Source organism: Carcharodon carcharias, chromosome 7, assembly GCF_017639515.1.
Source record: "Carcharodon carcharias isolate sCarCar2 chromosome 7, sCarCar2.pri, whole genome shotgun sequence".
Taxonomy (NCBI): domain Eukaryota; kingdom Metazoa; phylum Chordata; class Chondrichthyes; order Lamniformes; family Lamnidae; genus Carcharodon; species Carcharodon carcharias.
Window position 1 is genome coordinate 177332472 of NC_054473.1, and position 15731 is coordinate 177348202.

Here is a 15731-nt window from a genome sequence, read left to right on the forward strand (position 1 = left end):
CATGGAATATAAGAGCAGGGAGGTATTGCTGGAACTGTATAAAATGCTGTTTAGGCCATAGCTAGAGCATTGCATGCAGTTCTGGAATCCGCATTAAGGGAAGGACATTATAGGAAGGATGTGATTGCACTTGAGAGAGTGCAGAGGAGATTTACCAGAATGTTGCTTGGGCTGGAGAGCTTGGATAGACAGGTTATTTTCTTTGGAGCAGAGGAGATTGAGGGGGGACATGATTGAGGTGTATAAAATTCTGAGGGGCATAGATAGGGTAGACAGGAAGGAACTTTTCCCCTTGTTGGAGGGATCAATAATAAGGGGACATAGATTTAAGGTAAGGGGCAGGAGGTTTTGAGGGGATGTGAGGAAGAATTTTTTCACCCAGAGGGTGGTGGGAATCTGGAACTCACTGCTTGAAAGGGTGGTAGAGGCAGAAACCCTCATAACATTTAAGAAGTATTTGGATGTGCACTTGCGATGCCATCGCATAAAAGGCTATGGGCCTCGTGTGGAAAGTGGGATTAGAATAGTTAGATACTTGTTTGACCAGTGCAGACTCAATGGGCCGAAGGGGCTTTTTCTGTGCTCTAGACCTCTATGACTCTATTATTTGAGTGTACTCAGGAAGACGTCTTTTTTCAGTGACACAATTGGATTCACTCCAATTCAAGTAAGCTCTTGCCCCTACTCCACCAACTTCCTCCCTCCATGACCCCTAAATCATACCAAGATGAAGTTGGTGACGAGGTCTGGAAAACAAGGCTACCCATTGAGCAGCTGAGAACGCAGGTACGAGAGATGAATTTGGATTGAGGTGTTTAAGATGAATAAAAGAGTTGACAGGGTGGATAGAGAGAAAGTATTCCTCTGGTGAGGGAGTCCACAACAAGGGGACATACCCTTAAACTTAGAGCTGGGCCATTCAAGGGTGATGTCAGGAAGCACTTCTTCACACAAAGGCTAGTGGAAATCTGGAACACTCTGCCCCCAAAAAGCTACTGAAGCTGGAGGGGCGGGGGAGTGGGCGGCGGAGGTCGGCAGGGTGGGGGAATGGTGGTGGTGTTGGGGGGGGGGGGTGTGGGTGGGGGGGGGGGGGGTTGGGGGATGGTGGGGGGGGTGGGTGGGGAGGTCAACTGAAAGTGTCAAAATTGAATATCATAGGTTTTATTATGTCAGAATATTAAGGATTATAGAATTAAGGCAGGAAGATAGAGTTCAGATAGAGGTTACAGGACCTAATTGAATGGTGGAACAGGTTCAAGGGGCTGGATGACTGACTCCCGTTGCTATGAAAAATAGTGAAAAACAAAGTATGAGAAATGGACATCCAACTTAGGCCTCAGCTATCTGAGCAAGCAAGGCCTGCATGAAACTGAACTTAGCTTTGCAGTGCTACCATTAATGAAAACTTCAACAGAATTGCTGGAAGGTCAATGAGGTGAAACTATTGGCTCTGAAGGGGGTAGAGTCCACAAAGGGTGGGTTGCATGCAGCAATCTCAGAAGAAGCAGTGTTTCTTGCAGCGAGTGCCAGCCATATCACCACTGAGTCAGCAAGTTGTGGCTTCAAGTCCCCACTCCAGGCTCTTGAGCACATAAGTCTAGGCTAACCGTCTAGTGCAGTGTTGAGGGAGTGCCTCATTGTCAGAGGTGTCATCTTTCAGATGGAATATTAAACGAAGGGCCTGTCTGCCCTCTCAGATGGACGTAAAAAAATCCGGTGGCATTATTTTGAATAAGAGTAGGGGAGTTTTCCAATATTTATTCTTCCAGTAGTATTTTAAAAAATGGATTATTCGGTTATTACCATGTTATTGTTTGTGGGACATGTTGTGTGCAAATTGGCTGCTATATTTCCTAAATTACGACAGGGATTACACCTTCAAAAGTACTTAATTGACTGTAAGGCACTTCAGTACATCCTAAGATCCAGTTAGTTCTCTATGAAAGCCTTCAAATGTTTTATGGAGGCAGAGGTAACCACCTATTGAGCTGGTCAAGTAGGCTGAACTATTCAGCCATTAAGGTCAGCCAAAGAATCCCATCAGCAGCCAGGATGACCCTTACCTAGACATTGCCAGCCAGACATTAACTTGCAAACTGCAACTTTGAAAATTGATCCCCGAACTTGCTGCACTGATGAATCACTGGTGCAGAACATATATCGCACGATATGATGGGAGGGAGATTCTATAGAACCGGGGGCCTCTCATTTCACAGAACTTCATATTCATTTTACATTAGCCGATACTGTAATGGGCATTTGTCATGGTTGAAGAGATCCTCTTACTGGAACCAGCCTCCACACACAGCTCCCCTGATTTCACATTGTGAGGATGTTGCTGCTGTACATGTGTTGAGTGGTGCCGGCTCAGATGGAAACCTGAAGAAATGACTCGGCATATAATCAGTGCTGATAATACGAAGAGATTTCTATAGCCCCGATTTTGTGTGAAGAGACTGCACAAAGTGCCTCCTCAGATGATGGGCTAAGGGAAGAGGTCAGGAAGTGCAAAAATATGATCATAGAGAAGGGTCTTAGGCAGCTTTTTGAAGGCAGTGACAGAAGTGAGAAGATGGAAATGCTGAGGGAGAGAGTTGCAGAGGGATGGGAAAGGAACCAATGGGTAGGGTGGAAGGAATGGGAAATGGACTAAATGGGCTAAATGGCCTTTTTCTGTGCTGCAATGGCTTTCTGACTTGTTGAATAAGAGGTTGGTCAGTGTTGGAGGCCTGGAAGGTGCATAGAGCAACAGAGGGCTGGGGAAGCTCAAAGAGAGGGTTGGGTCAAACCACTGAAAGCAAAGAAAAGAATCTTCATGTCAATGAAACTCACATTTGTTGACAAATGGAATGTGGGAAAGAAATGCGAAGGTCGATCAATGCTTTTCAGGGTTAAGTCTGAGGAGGGAGCTGGGAAGACGGATCTGAGTTCACAGGTGAAGGGACTGGCCTTGGTATTTGTATCATCAAACTGGTGTCCTTAACTTGACGCATATTTTGATTTGTCAACAATTCAGTCAGTTCCCTGAGAGTCAAGAGGAGCTGATGTAGAGTGAACACAAAGTCTGTTGTCAGCTGTGTTACACTGGTGTAAATATTCGTATGATAAGACATGGATTAATTAAAGGAACACAACCCTCTCCAGTCATCTCCCCCAGAAAGGCTGTTTTTATCAGGAAGGAGAAGGACTGAGCCATTTTCTTTCACTGGCATTTTCTGTAATAAATGACCACAAGCCTCAAGATGAAACAGCTGCTGCATTCGGAAAGTGCACCATTCTCATTAGCGGTGGTGATGTGTTTCATTTCACTCAGGGAGTCTGAGTTGCGGTGGCAGCATACACTTTTACATTAGGCCGTCAGCCACTTAAAGGGCCCACCTCGGTGCTGTGGGACTTCATCCCAGTTAATATAAAAACAGAAAGGCTCTCCAGCCCTCGCCCTTTATACCCACTCACCCCCACTCACTCCTCACGCAACTTCATGATACCCCATCTGCCCTTATGGCCCCTCATGACCCCCCACGCCAAGGTATGGCACTTCCATGCCCATGGCATGGGGACTTGAGGGTCCTTAGGGATTGTTTGGGGGGCATAATTTGGCATGGGAGCCTGAGGGGCCATAGGGGATGGGTAGGTGGGTGGCTTAGGTTGTCATGGAGGCGCATGAGGGGCCATGGGGGTTGTTTTGGGAGGGCATCAGTTGGCATGGGGACATGAGGAGGACCCTTTGAACTTTCCTTTCATGCATTGAAAAGTTGGCCTGACTCAATGAAATTGCAGAGGTCCAGGACATGCTTATTGTCGCATTGGAGCCGGCCAAGTTGGGAGTGCAGGGTACGAACCAGCCCTCATCCTTTAAAAGTTACTCCTGAGAATCAGAAACCCCAGGAATGGGGTTGGAAATTTTGGAATCGGGACCCGCCTGCCATTTTTAAAGGGCTCCCAAGTCATCCTGACTCGGCAAAAAAATCCAGCCCTACATCTTTTCAGTCGGCATCAGGAAGTGTATGATTACCGCTCAACCTAATAGCCTGTCCAATGTAAAGAACAAAATTTGGCTACGCTCTTGATAAGTTACATCACAATAACAGGCCATTTGGCCCAACCAGCTTGTGTTACCCTTTACGGTCCATCTGAGTAAATGGCATGAATCACGTTTTCCTGCCCAGATCCTATAATCCCACAACTCCCTTTTGTTTATCCACATATCCAATCTAATTTTGAATATCATCATCGTTTCTGCCTCAATGACTAACCCTGAAAGGAAATTCCACAACCTCACCACTCTCTTTGTATAAAAATCCAAACTGCCCTCTGTTCAAATCTTTTACTTTTGATCACAGATTCATGTTCCTCATTTTTAACCCTTTAACAAGTGGCTACAGCCTACTTCCATCTATGTTGTCCCATAGACTATAAATTACTGAAAGTGCAGCTTGAATTATTCAGACAACTTGGCAGTATAAGTACACTGTGTGCAACTGTGTCTCTTAAATTGTAAATTAATATTCATTCCAGTTCAGAATTCAAACGATACAACATCTTCAAAAGTTGACAGTGTTTGAAAAATTGGCACGGTGTTTGGTTTGATTTGTTGGCTTAATTTTTTTTAACGGACTGGTCCAGACTGTTGAAGTGCACTGTGATACACTCTATGATTGGACTGTGACTATATTAACGATTTGAGGTTAATAAGATTGTTGGGAGTTTTCATCAGGAACAAAGCTAACTTTGGAACCCATGTTGAAAGATATAAGATTCTGAAGAGGCTTCAAAGGGTATATGCTGAGAGATTGCTTATGCTGGTCGGGGAATCTAAAATACGGGGGCACAGTCTCAGGATAAGGGGCTCATCATTTAGGATAGAGATGAGAAGGAATTTCTTCACTCAAAGGTTGTGAATCTTTGGAGTTCTCTACCCCAGAGGATCATGGGTGCTGCATTGTTGAATACATTTAAGGCTGGGATAGACAGATTTTTGGTCTCTCTGGGAATCAAAGCATACTGGGGGCAGGCAGCAAAGTGGTGTTGAAACCCAAGGTCAGCCTTGATTGTATTGAATGGCAGAGCAGGCACAACAGGCCATATGGTCTACCCCTGCTCCTGTTTCTTGTGTTCTCGTGTTCTCATGTTGTGGTCTCATCCTTCCACCCTGCCCCTTAACCACCCTTGTCTCGCTTTAAACTTGATAACTGGTGGTAATCCCACTTTGCTTTCAGCTTTTTGTGATAAACTGGTGTCTATGCTCCTCTACACTGTGTCATATAACCCGCTCATATAGAACAAATCAGTCATCACAAACCACAGAGAAGGCCCTTCAATAATTCAGAAACAATGCTTACCAAAATAGACCATTGCATGAATGCAGTTCTATACTGATTCCCATGTGACAAGGTCTCTTTGTAAAACATTTAGCAAATCTTTTCTTTGTGGACAACCATAAGAGGCAGGTATCAGTTTCATAATGTGTTATTGGCACAGTTTACACAATTACGATGTGTGGTTGTAAACAAGATGATAAGTGCTCAAAATTTTTACAAGAGTTTGCATTAGTTGTGACCCTAAACTGGGCAGAAAACTTTGACTCCTATGTGTTAGCCAGTTGGTCCATTTGTTGTTTAAAAGGTGTATCATGTCAAGGGTGAATGTATCCTATGTAATACCCCCTCCAACTGCAGTTGGCAATGAGCCAAGTCACTGTCGACTACAAAACTACTACAAGGTGAATGCTAGTGTCACTCCTGGTACCTTGGGATATCCTGTATTTGCCTTATGATTATTCGCCTGGCTGATTGTTTGAGACAAAGACTCAGATGAGACCTTGCCTCATTACACACCTGTCTGTGCCAATTTTTCTGACATAACATAGGAAGATGCATAGGAATCAGGAGTAGGCCATTCAACCCCTTGAGGCAATTCCACCAATTAAATAGATGATGGCTGATCTGTATTTTAATTCCAAAACCCTTAATTCCCATTCCCTTTTCAAACCTCACAGGCCAAGAAATATTAAGTTCAGTACGAACTATATTGCGCTGATCCCTAACAGCGATCATTTTGAGAGTGGATAGCCCTCGTTACACAATAGGCAGCCCATAAATTGGCAACCTACTTGGATCAAAGGCAGCATAGATGATTGGTCCAGGATGCAAGAATCATGAATACTGCTGGAATAGGAGGTACAGAACTGCACTTTTGAAGTGTCATCACTGCGGTAATGTAGGAAACGTGGCAGCCAACCTGTGCACAGCCAATTCCCACAGAGATCAATGACATAACGGACCAGCTCATCTCTTTCAGGTGCTGGTTGAAGGATAAGTGCTGGCCAGTAAACCAGAGGGAGCTTCACTTCAAATGGTGCTGTGGGATCTTTTACAATTTGGAGAACCATCTCTGCACATGTTCGGTGTGACAAAATACTTTCTCACTTTGAAAGATGTTCAGTGTTAAAAGTAGTCTGGGAATGTCGACCTTGTAGCAAACAACTGGAGATCCCTAACAACCTGAAACAGGCGGGAAGGAAAAGATTCTATCTTGTCAGGGATGCCAGTTAAACTGTGCGGAGATTCCCCACCCATGGGTCAGCTAGGAACTCTGACCCTAAAGTGGCTAAATGGCCTCCCAAGGATGGTGAACATAGAACCCACATGTCAAAATGTTGTAATGTTAACGAAAAACAGGGGTTGGAGCAATGGAATAGGCAGCCCTAGACTGCCTGCCTGTGTTGAGAGGGTGGAAAGCAATTAAACACCAACGCAGACCAGAAGCATGAAATAGGATTAAACAAATTCTATGGCAGAAATAAAATAAAGATACCAAGATGGCCTTCGTCATTGAACAGATTCTGTGTTACAGTATAACACAGAAGCAAAATGCTATGGATGCTGGAAATCTGAAATAAAAAGAGAAAAATGCTGGAAATGGGTCCTGCAATGGGCTGATTGGTCTATTTTGGGATACTTTCTGCTTCTCAATCTCCGAGCAAACAAGCTTGGAGTCCCGTCCCTAATGAAAGAATGAGTCTCTTGCTGTGTGGGACCCAAAGTGATAGCAAATTTTTGCGCTGGAGACTCATTCTTATTAGAAAACATTGGAACTTCCCTCACCTCCCATTAAGTGTGCCAGCTGCATTAACAGATTGTATAATGGGTAACATTTGACTCTGCTGCAGTGTATCAGAGTGAAGTAACTCAATTTGGGGATAAGATCCTCTCCGCTTGTAAAATGATCAATCACATTGTTCTTCAATGTGCACTCTTTGTTTATTTATCTTCAGTTGATCATTGTAAATAACCCTATCACTGGATGGGATGTATAATTTTTGTCATAGGCAAGTTTCAAGGAGATAAACCACAACAGAATGCCTTTTTTTGTTTCTGGGATGTAGGAGGCACTGAATACATTTATTAACCCTGCCTATTTGCCCTTAGATAATGGTAGTGGGTAGACATTCATAAATCATCTCAGTCCTTGTGCTGATGATGCTCTGTTGGTGGGGTATCATTACATGGGGCAGAACCTTGCCCTTGTTGGGTGGGCTTGGCGGTGGCAGGTCAGGAAGCCAACCGCTGCTCGCGATCGAGGCCGGAAGGCGATTTTACGCTGGTGGGCCAATTAAGGTCCACCCAGCGTGCAACACGAGTGGCAGCGCTAAGCGCTGTCTGTGGGGGCGAGGGGGGAGTGCGAGCGGGATGAGCACGGACTTTGCGCATGCGTGCGCTTGATAATCTCCCTGAGGCACAGAGCTGCCCCAGGGTGATGAAGCGTTGTGAAACAAAAATAGACAATCGAAAATGTAATAAAACATATCCCCTCATGTGACTCTCTCACATGAGCAGGGACACGTTATTATTTAAATTTTAAAACTTTTATTTTATTTTTATTTGATTTAGGAAACATCATCCTGCCCCTGGATGAAGTTTCCTAAAAATTGCAAAGGCTGCTTGCCTTTTCGCCTGCCTGCCAACCATTGGCAGGTTGGACGGGCAGTGAAAAATTTTCTTTCAATAGCCTTGTTAATGGCCTTAATAGGCCTTTGAATGGTTGGTGGGTGCGCTGCCGAAATATCGCGCGACTGCTCGTTGATGTAGGGACGCTCGCCTGATGTCAACGCGAGTCATTTTACACTCAAGCAGGTTGGGCATGTGCCTGTCTGTCGAGCTAAAATTTTTGCCCATAGGATTACATAGGATATATGGCACAGAAACGGGCCATTTGGACCAACCAGCCTATGTTGGCATTTATATTTCACTCGAAGCTCCTCCCACCTTTTCTCATCTAAATCTATCAACGTAACCCTCTATTCCCTTCTCCCACGTATGCTAGTCTAGCCTCCTCTTAAATGCATCTATACTGTTCTCTTCAACAGCTCCCTGAGGTAGTGAGTTCCACATTCTCACCACCCTTTGGGTGAAGAAGTTTCTTCTGAATTCCCTGTTGGATTTCTTGGTGTCTATCTTATATTGATGGCCTCTGGTCATGCTCTTTCTATATCTGCTCTATCAATAATTTTGAATTCATAATTTTTCATAATTTTAAAGATCTCTATTAGGTCATCCCTGTCTTCTTTTGTCAAGAGAAAATAGGCCCAGCCTGTCAATCCTTTCCTGATATACTCACATTTTTGGCATCATTCTTGTGTATCTTCTCTGCACCCTCTTAAGTGTCTGTGTATCCTTTTTATAATGTGGTGACTTGAACTGCACACAGTTCTCTGAATGTGGTCTAACCAACGTTCAAGATAGGTTTAGCATAACTTCCTTCATTTTCAAATCTGTCCCTCTAGAAATAAAACCCCGTGCTTGTTTTGCTTTTTATAGCTTTGCTAACTTCTTATTCTGTTTGCAAGAGTTGTTTTACAACTGAATAGTTTTCTAGGCCACTTCAGAGGGCATTAAAAGTCAACCACAGTTGGTAAGCTGCCAATACATTTGGACCAGACCAATGAGGGGTGGCAGGTTCCCTTCCCTGAACCAGCTGGGCTCTTATGGCAATCCAGAAATGCTTCACCATTATTTTTCTGGTGTCAGCCCACAAACTTGACAACTCGCCATGGTGGGATTTGAACCTCTGGTTTGCTGATCCAGCATGATAACCACTAGGATACTAGTTCAAACTTTGCTCCAGGGATTGAGCACATAAGGCTAGACCGACACTCCAATGCATTACTGAGGGGGGTTATGCATTATTTGAAGTGCTAATCTTCAGACGGTCGCCAAGCCCTGGCCCGATTTGTTGGCTATTTGGGTCTTTAATATCCCATGCCAATGTGTGAAGGAGAGCTGGCCATTCCCTTGGTGACCTAGCCAAGAATCCTTCCTCAACCAACAGCACAGAAAACAGACTGACTGAACTTTCAACTCATTGCTTTTTGTGGAATCTTACTGATTACAACACGGTTATCTACATTATACCTGCACCTCAAAGTAATTCATTGCATGTAGAGCACCTCTCAAGACACTTCTGAGGAACACAATGAGGCAAAGTACCAAACATATGCCAAGATATTCCAGATGGTGCCTTGACCAACTGGGCAATCAAGGCATCCAATGTTTTTTTTCAAAACCCCATAGGCCAAAAAGAGTGGGGTGGGGAAGGCAAGGTGGTGGGAGTGGACACCCCAACATTGACAGGCAGAGGATCGTTAAAAGGAGAAAACAACAACAACAACAACAAAAGATGTTTGTGCTTATCTGCTGATCAGCATTGCAGTCAGATTCATAAAACTGCAGCTGGCAGAGATCTAATGATAAATCACTAGTGTCACTAATCTACTTTTTAAAATTGTTCTACAGTATATCACCACATGAGAACAAAATTACAGTAAAGAGCAAACTGTGCTTGGAGGTGGGGGGATGGTGGGGCGGGGGAAAGAGAGAACAGGAGACTTTCCAACAGAGGAAAAGAATCAGAACACAGTTTCCTACTGCAAAGTGGGCCACCACAATGCATCATTGAAAAAACAAACAAATGCAAGATTGAGAAAACACGGAGGTTCAGACAAGAGCATGGCATTTTAAGAATGAGGATATTTAAAGAATGCTGCGATGCATAAAGGAGACCTTTATGGTAATTTTAAGGACTCTTGTCAGACCCAGGCCACAGAGAAACACTGAGCCAAAGGAAGTCAAACACCATTGAGAATGGAAGGAAACCATCAAGAACTTTCCCACGACTGAGAGCAATCAGTTTGAATCAGTTTAATGGACAAATATTCTTGGGTTTGGGTGGACCTGGGGGAGGCAGAGGTCTGAGTCCTTTCAAATATGTTAAAAATATTCCGCTATGTAAAGGCAAGAATTCTTGTATTTTCAATATAATGCTATTCTGGAAGCAAAGTGACTGCAGAAGGGACATCATATCTGAGATATTAATGCACATTAGCGGAGCACAAAGTTGCTTTTCTTTCTCCTGGGGATGCAAGTGTTACATTTATTGCAGAGCTGTAAATTGCCTTATGAACACTTTCACCTTGAACTGCTTTAGCCTTTGTGATGATAATATTCCCACAACGGTGCTGTCGGGTACTCCAAGATATTGACACAGTGATGTTGAAGGACTGGTGAGGTATGTTTAAGTCAGGATGGTGTGTGACTAAGAGGTGTTGGTATTCCTGTGATCTACTTTCCGTAATTACAATTAACAGGTATTGGTAAGGAAATCAGAATGAACCTATATTTGACACCCGTGATATGGAGAAATAGGTGATATGTACTTAACGAATTGTGTGATAACTGTGTGTTGAGGTGGGGAAAGGTAAATGTATAGCTATGTGACCGAGTGTGACTGGACTGTTGCAGAAGCTAATCAAAATCTGTAAGGTGAGCTATGTAAAATAAACCAGTAACAATTGTGAACTGCTGACTGAGTTTTGTGTCGTGAGGTGTATGCATGCAATAGGGTAATGCTTTCTTCTTCACCTGCTGGAATAAAGCCATGGAATTCCATACCCAACAATATTGTGAGAGCAGAAACAGCATTGGTTGAAGAAGCCCCAGCAGCATCTTAGGCAACTAAGTTTGTTAATAAATATAGCTTTAACCTCAGATTGGCTAGGGTCCCTTGGTATCATACTCAGTCAAATTTTGTTCTGTTGTCAGTGACGACGATAATAACAACTTGCATTGATGTAGTACGTTTAACATCCAAAGGTGTGTTCCTCCCCCTCCTTCAGGTACCATGCTCGAAAAGGGCATTGGCAACCATGGACTTTCACTGGATTGGTCCAAAGAAACATATAAGCAGAAGTAGGTCATTCGGTCCTTCGAGCCTGCTCTGTCATTCAGTACGATCATGGCTGATCCTCTATCTCAATGCCATACTCCCGCTCTTTCCCCATACCGTTTGACACCTTTAGAGTCCAGAAATCTACCCATTTCCTTCTTAAATATATTCAGCGATTTGGCCTCCACAGCCTTCTGTGTTACAGAATTCCAAAGGTTCACTATCCTCTCAGTGAAGAAATTTCTCCTCATCTCAGTCCTAAGTGGCTTACTCTATATCCTGAGATTGTGACCCCTTAATCTAGACTTGCCAGCCAGAGGAAACATCATCCCTGCATCCAATCTGTCCATCTCTGTCAGAATTTTATACGTTTCTTTGAGATCCCCTCTTATCCTTCTAAACTCCAGTGAATATAAGCCTATTCGACCCAATCTTTCCTCATATGACAATTCCGTCATCCCAGGAATCAGTTTGGTGAACCTTCGCTGCACTCTCTCTATGGCAAGTATATCCTTTCTTAGGTAAGGAGACCGAAACTACACACAATACTCCAGGTGTGGTCTCACCAAGGCCCTGTATAGCTGTGGGAAGTCATCCTTGCACCTCAAGTCCTCTTGCAATGGAGGCCAACATGCCATTTGCCTTCTTAACTGCTTGCTTTCAGTGACTGGTGTACAAGGGCACCCAGGTCCCTTTGTACATCAACATTTTCCAATTTTTCACCATTTAACTAATATGCTGCCATTCTGTTTTTCCTATTAAAGTGGATAACTTCATACTTATCCACGTTAGACTGTATCTGCCATGTATTTGCCCACTCACTCAACTTGTCTAAATTGCCTTGAAGCCTCTTAAAATCCCCCTCACCACTTACATTTCCACCTAGTTTTGTGTCGTCATCAAACTTGGAAACATTACATTTGGTTCTCTCATCCAAATCATTGATATATACAATGAATAGCTGGGGTCCAAGCACTGATCTCTGCGGTGCCCCATTAGTCACCGCCTGCCATTCTGAAAAAGATCCATTTAGTCTGACTTTCTGTTTGCTGTCTGCTGACTAATTCTCAATCCATCCAATATATTACCCCCAGTGAATGTACTTTAATTTTGCACACTAACTTATGTGGAACTTTATCAAAAGCTTTCTGAAAAATCCAAATACAGCACATCCACTGGTTCTCCCTTAAATATTCTGCTAGTTAAACTCCAGTAGGTTTGTCGAACATGACAAACCTTTCATAAATCCATGTTGACATTGTCTTATCCCATTGATATTTCTGAAGTGTGCAGTTATTACATCCTTTATAATAGACTCCAGCAGTTTCCCTACCATTGATGTTAGGCTAACCGGTCAGTAATTCTTTGTTTTTTTCCCTCCTTCCTTTTTTAAATAGTGGGGTTACATTTGTCACTTTCCAATCTGCCAGGAGTGTTCCAGAATCTACAGAATTTTGGAAGATGACAATCAACACATCCACTATTTCCTTGGCCACCTCCTTCAGTATCCTGGGATGTAGATTATCAGGCCCTGGGGATTTATTGGCTTTCAGTCCCATTAATTTCTCCAGCACTGCTTTTTTGGTAATACTAATTCCCTTTAATTCCTCCTTCTCACTAGACCCTCGATTCCCTAGTATTTCTGGAAAGTTATTTGTGTCTTCCTTTGTGGAGACAGAACTACAGTAATTGTTTAATTGCTCTGCCATTTTCTTGTTCTCTATTATACATTTTCCCATTTCAGACTGTAAGGAACCTACATTTGTCTTCACTAACCTTTTTCTTCTTACATACTTATAGAAGCTTTTACAGTTCTCTTTTATGTTCCTTGAAAGTTTACTCTCATACTCTATTTTTCCCCTCTTAATCAATCTCTTGGTCCTCCTTAACAAAAACAAAAATACCTGGAAAAACTCAGCAGGTCTGGCAGCATTTGTGGAGACGAGCACAGTTAACGTTTCGAGTCCGAATGACTCTTCAACAGAACTAAATAAAAATAGAAAAGGGGTGAAATATAAGCTGGTTTGGGGGGGTGGTGGGACAAGAAGAGCTGGATAGAGGGCCAGTGATTCAGCTCTTCTTGTCCCACTCCCCCCCTCCACCCCTTAAACCAGCTTATATTTCACCCCTTTTCTATTTTTCCTTAGTTCTGTTGAAGAGTCATGTGGACTCGAAACGTTAACTGTTCTCCTCTCCACAGATGCTGCCAGACCTGCTGAGTTTTTCTAGGTATTTTTGTTTTTGTTTTGGATTTCCAGCATCCGCAGTTTTTTGCTTTTATCTTGGTCCTCCTTTGCTGAATTCTAAACTGCTTCCAATCCTCAGGTTTGCTGCTTTTTCTAGAAACTTTATATGATTCCTCGTTGGATCTAGTACTAACCTTAATTTCTTTCATTAGCCATGATTGGGCCACTTTTCCTGTTGTGTTTTTGCGCCAGAAAGGAATATATAACTGTTGCAAAGCATACATTTGTTCCTTAAACATTAGCCATTGCCTATCCATGGTAATGCCTTTTAATGAAGTTCCCCAATCTATCTTAGCCAACTTATGCCTCATACCTTCTTAGTTTCCTTTGTTTACATTTAGGGCTCTAGTTTTGGATTGGACTGCTTCACTTTCCAACCTAAGGAACAATTCTATCATCTTATGGTCACTGTTCTCTAAAGGACCCTGCACAACAAGATTATTAATTAACCCCTTCTCATTGCACAAAACCAAACCTAGGATAACCTGTTCCCTAGTTGGTTCCCCGAAGTAATGGTCTAAAAAAACCATCTTGTACACACTCCAGGAATTCATCTGCCACAATATTATTACTAATTTGGTTTGCCTACTCTATATGTAGATTACAGTCACCCATGATTACCATAGGCACCCTTGTTAAATGCATCTCTAATTTCCTATTTAATACCACCCTCTACCTTACCACTACTGTTTGGAGGCCTATAGGCAGCTTTCACTAATGTTTTCCACCCTTTGTTGTTTCTTAGCTCCAGCCAGACTGATTCTACATCTAGATTTTCTGAACCAATATCCTCTCACAATTGCACTGATTTCATCCTTAACTAACAACACCACACCACCTCCTTTTTGCCTGTCCTTCCTAAATCTCAAATACCTTTGGAAATTCAGTTCCTGAAGCCATGTCTCTGTAATTGCAATCATATCATACCTGTTTACATCTATTTGTGCTGTTAATCATCTATTTGCTGTGATATGCTTGACAAAGTACTGCAGTGGTTTGCTGCTCCCTTCTGCAGTATGGCTGATCAGAAAACTCTACCACTCTTACCACCTTCTATCAGGTGTATTGGAAGGATTTGCAGGTTGATAATCAACCTGTTTGGCTACGTTATGAATGCACCTTCCATGATCATCAAGTCCTGAAGTAGGACTTGAACCTAGAGCATCAGGCCCAGAAGCAGGGATGGTACCTCTGCGCCACAAGACCACCCAAGGTACTTTATAGGCATGTTACCAAATGGAATTTGATACAGAAGCATGTAGTGAGATATTAGAATAGGCGGCCAAAAGTTTAATCAAAGAGGCAGATTTCATGGAGCATCTTAATGGAAGAGAGAGTAGTGGAGAGTTGGAGAGTTTTTAGGGAGGGAATGCTAGAGTTCAGGATCCAGGTAGTTGAGGAATGAAAATCGAGGATGCATAAATGGCCAGAATCGGAGCAGTGTACAGATCTCAAAGAATTGTAGAGCTCAAGGAAGTTAAAGTGATAGGGAGGGGAGAGATGAAAAGCAGTTATCAGCTACCATTAAACTTAATTCCATTCCTGGATTAAGGCTGTAACAAGGTCTGGTGCCAATTGGTTCTGGCAGAACCAAAACTAAGCATCAGCAAGCTGGCTATTGATCCGTAGGTGTGTTTGATGGCAGTATTGATTTTGCTTTCCATCACTTTGCTGATGATTATGTGGAGGCTGATAGGATATTAATTGATTGGACTTGTCCTGCTTTGTGGATAGGACACACCTAAACAATTTTCCACATTGGCAGCGAAATGCCACTATCATAACTGTATTAGAATAACCCGGCTAGAGGCATTTATATCCTTCTTTCTTAAATTTGTGTAGAATAAATTTGCAGATAGAAGAGTTGAGGTGAAAACACTGAAATCATTCAGGAAATATTTGGATGCTACAATGAGAGTATTGGAGGTGGGAGGACTTTAGGATGTTTCTAGATGAATGAGAGGCCTTCTTCATTTAATTAATCCTGTGCTAATCTCAGCTGGAGATATCAAAAGATTTTCCAGTCTAGAAGATGGGGAGATGTTATTGTGAGACAATGATGTATTGTGGCAAAGTAGAAGGAAACTTGCTCATCATCCAACTCAAATGTTATCTGACTGGAGAACGTTCAATCTTGAACTTAAAAAGTCTCCGTTTATAATTTGGCAAGTAAAAAACAAAAATCATCAAATGAACTTATGAACTTATTCTTGTCACTTGGCCCGTATGTTTTTGAGATACTTTACTGAATTTACGTGACAG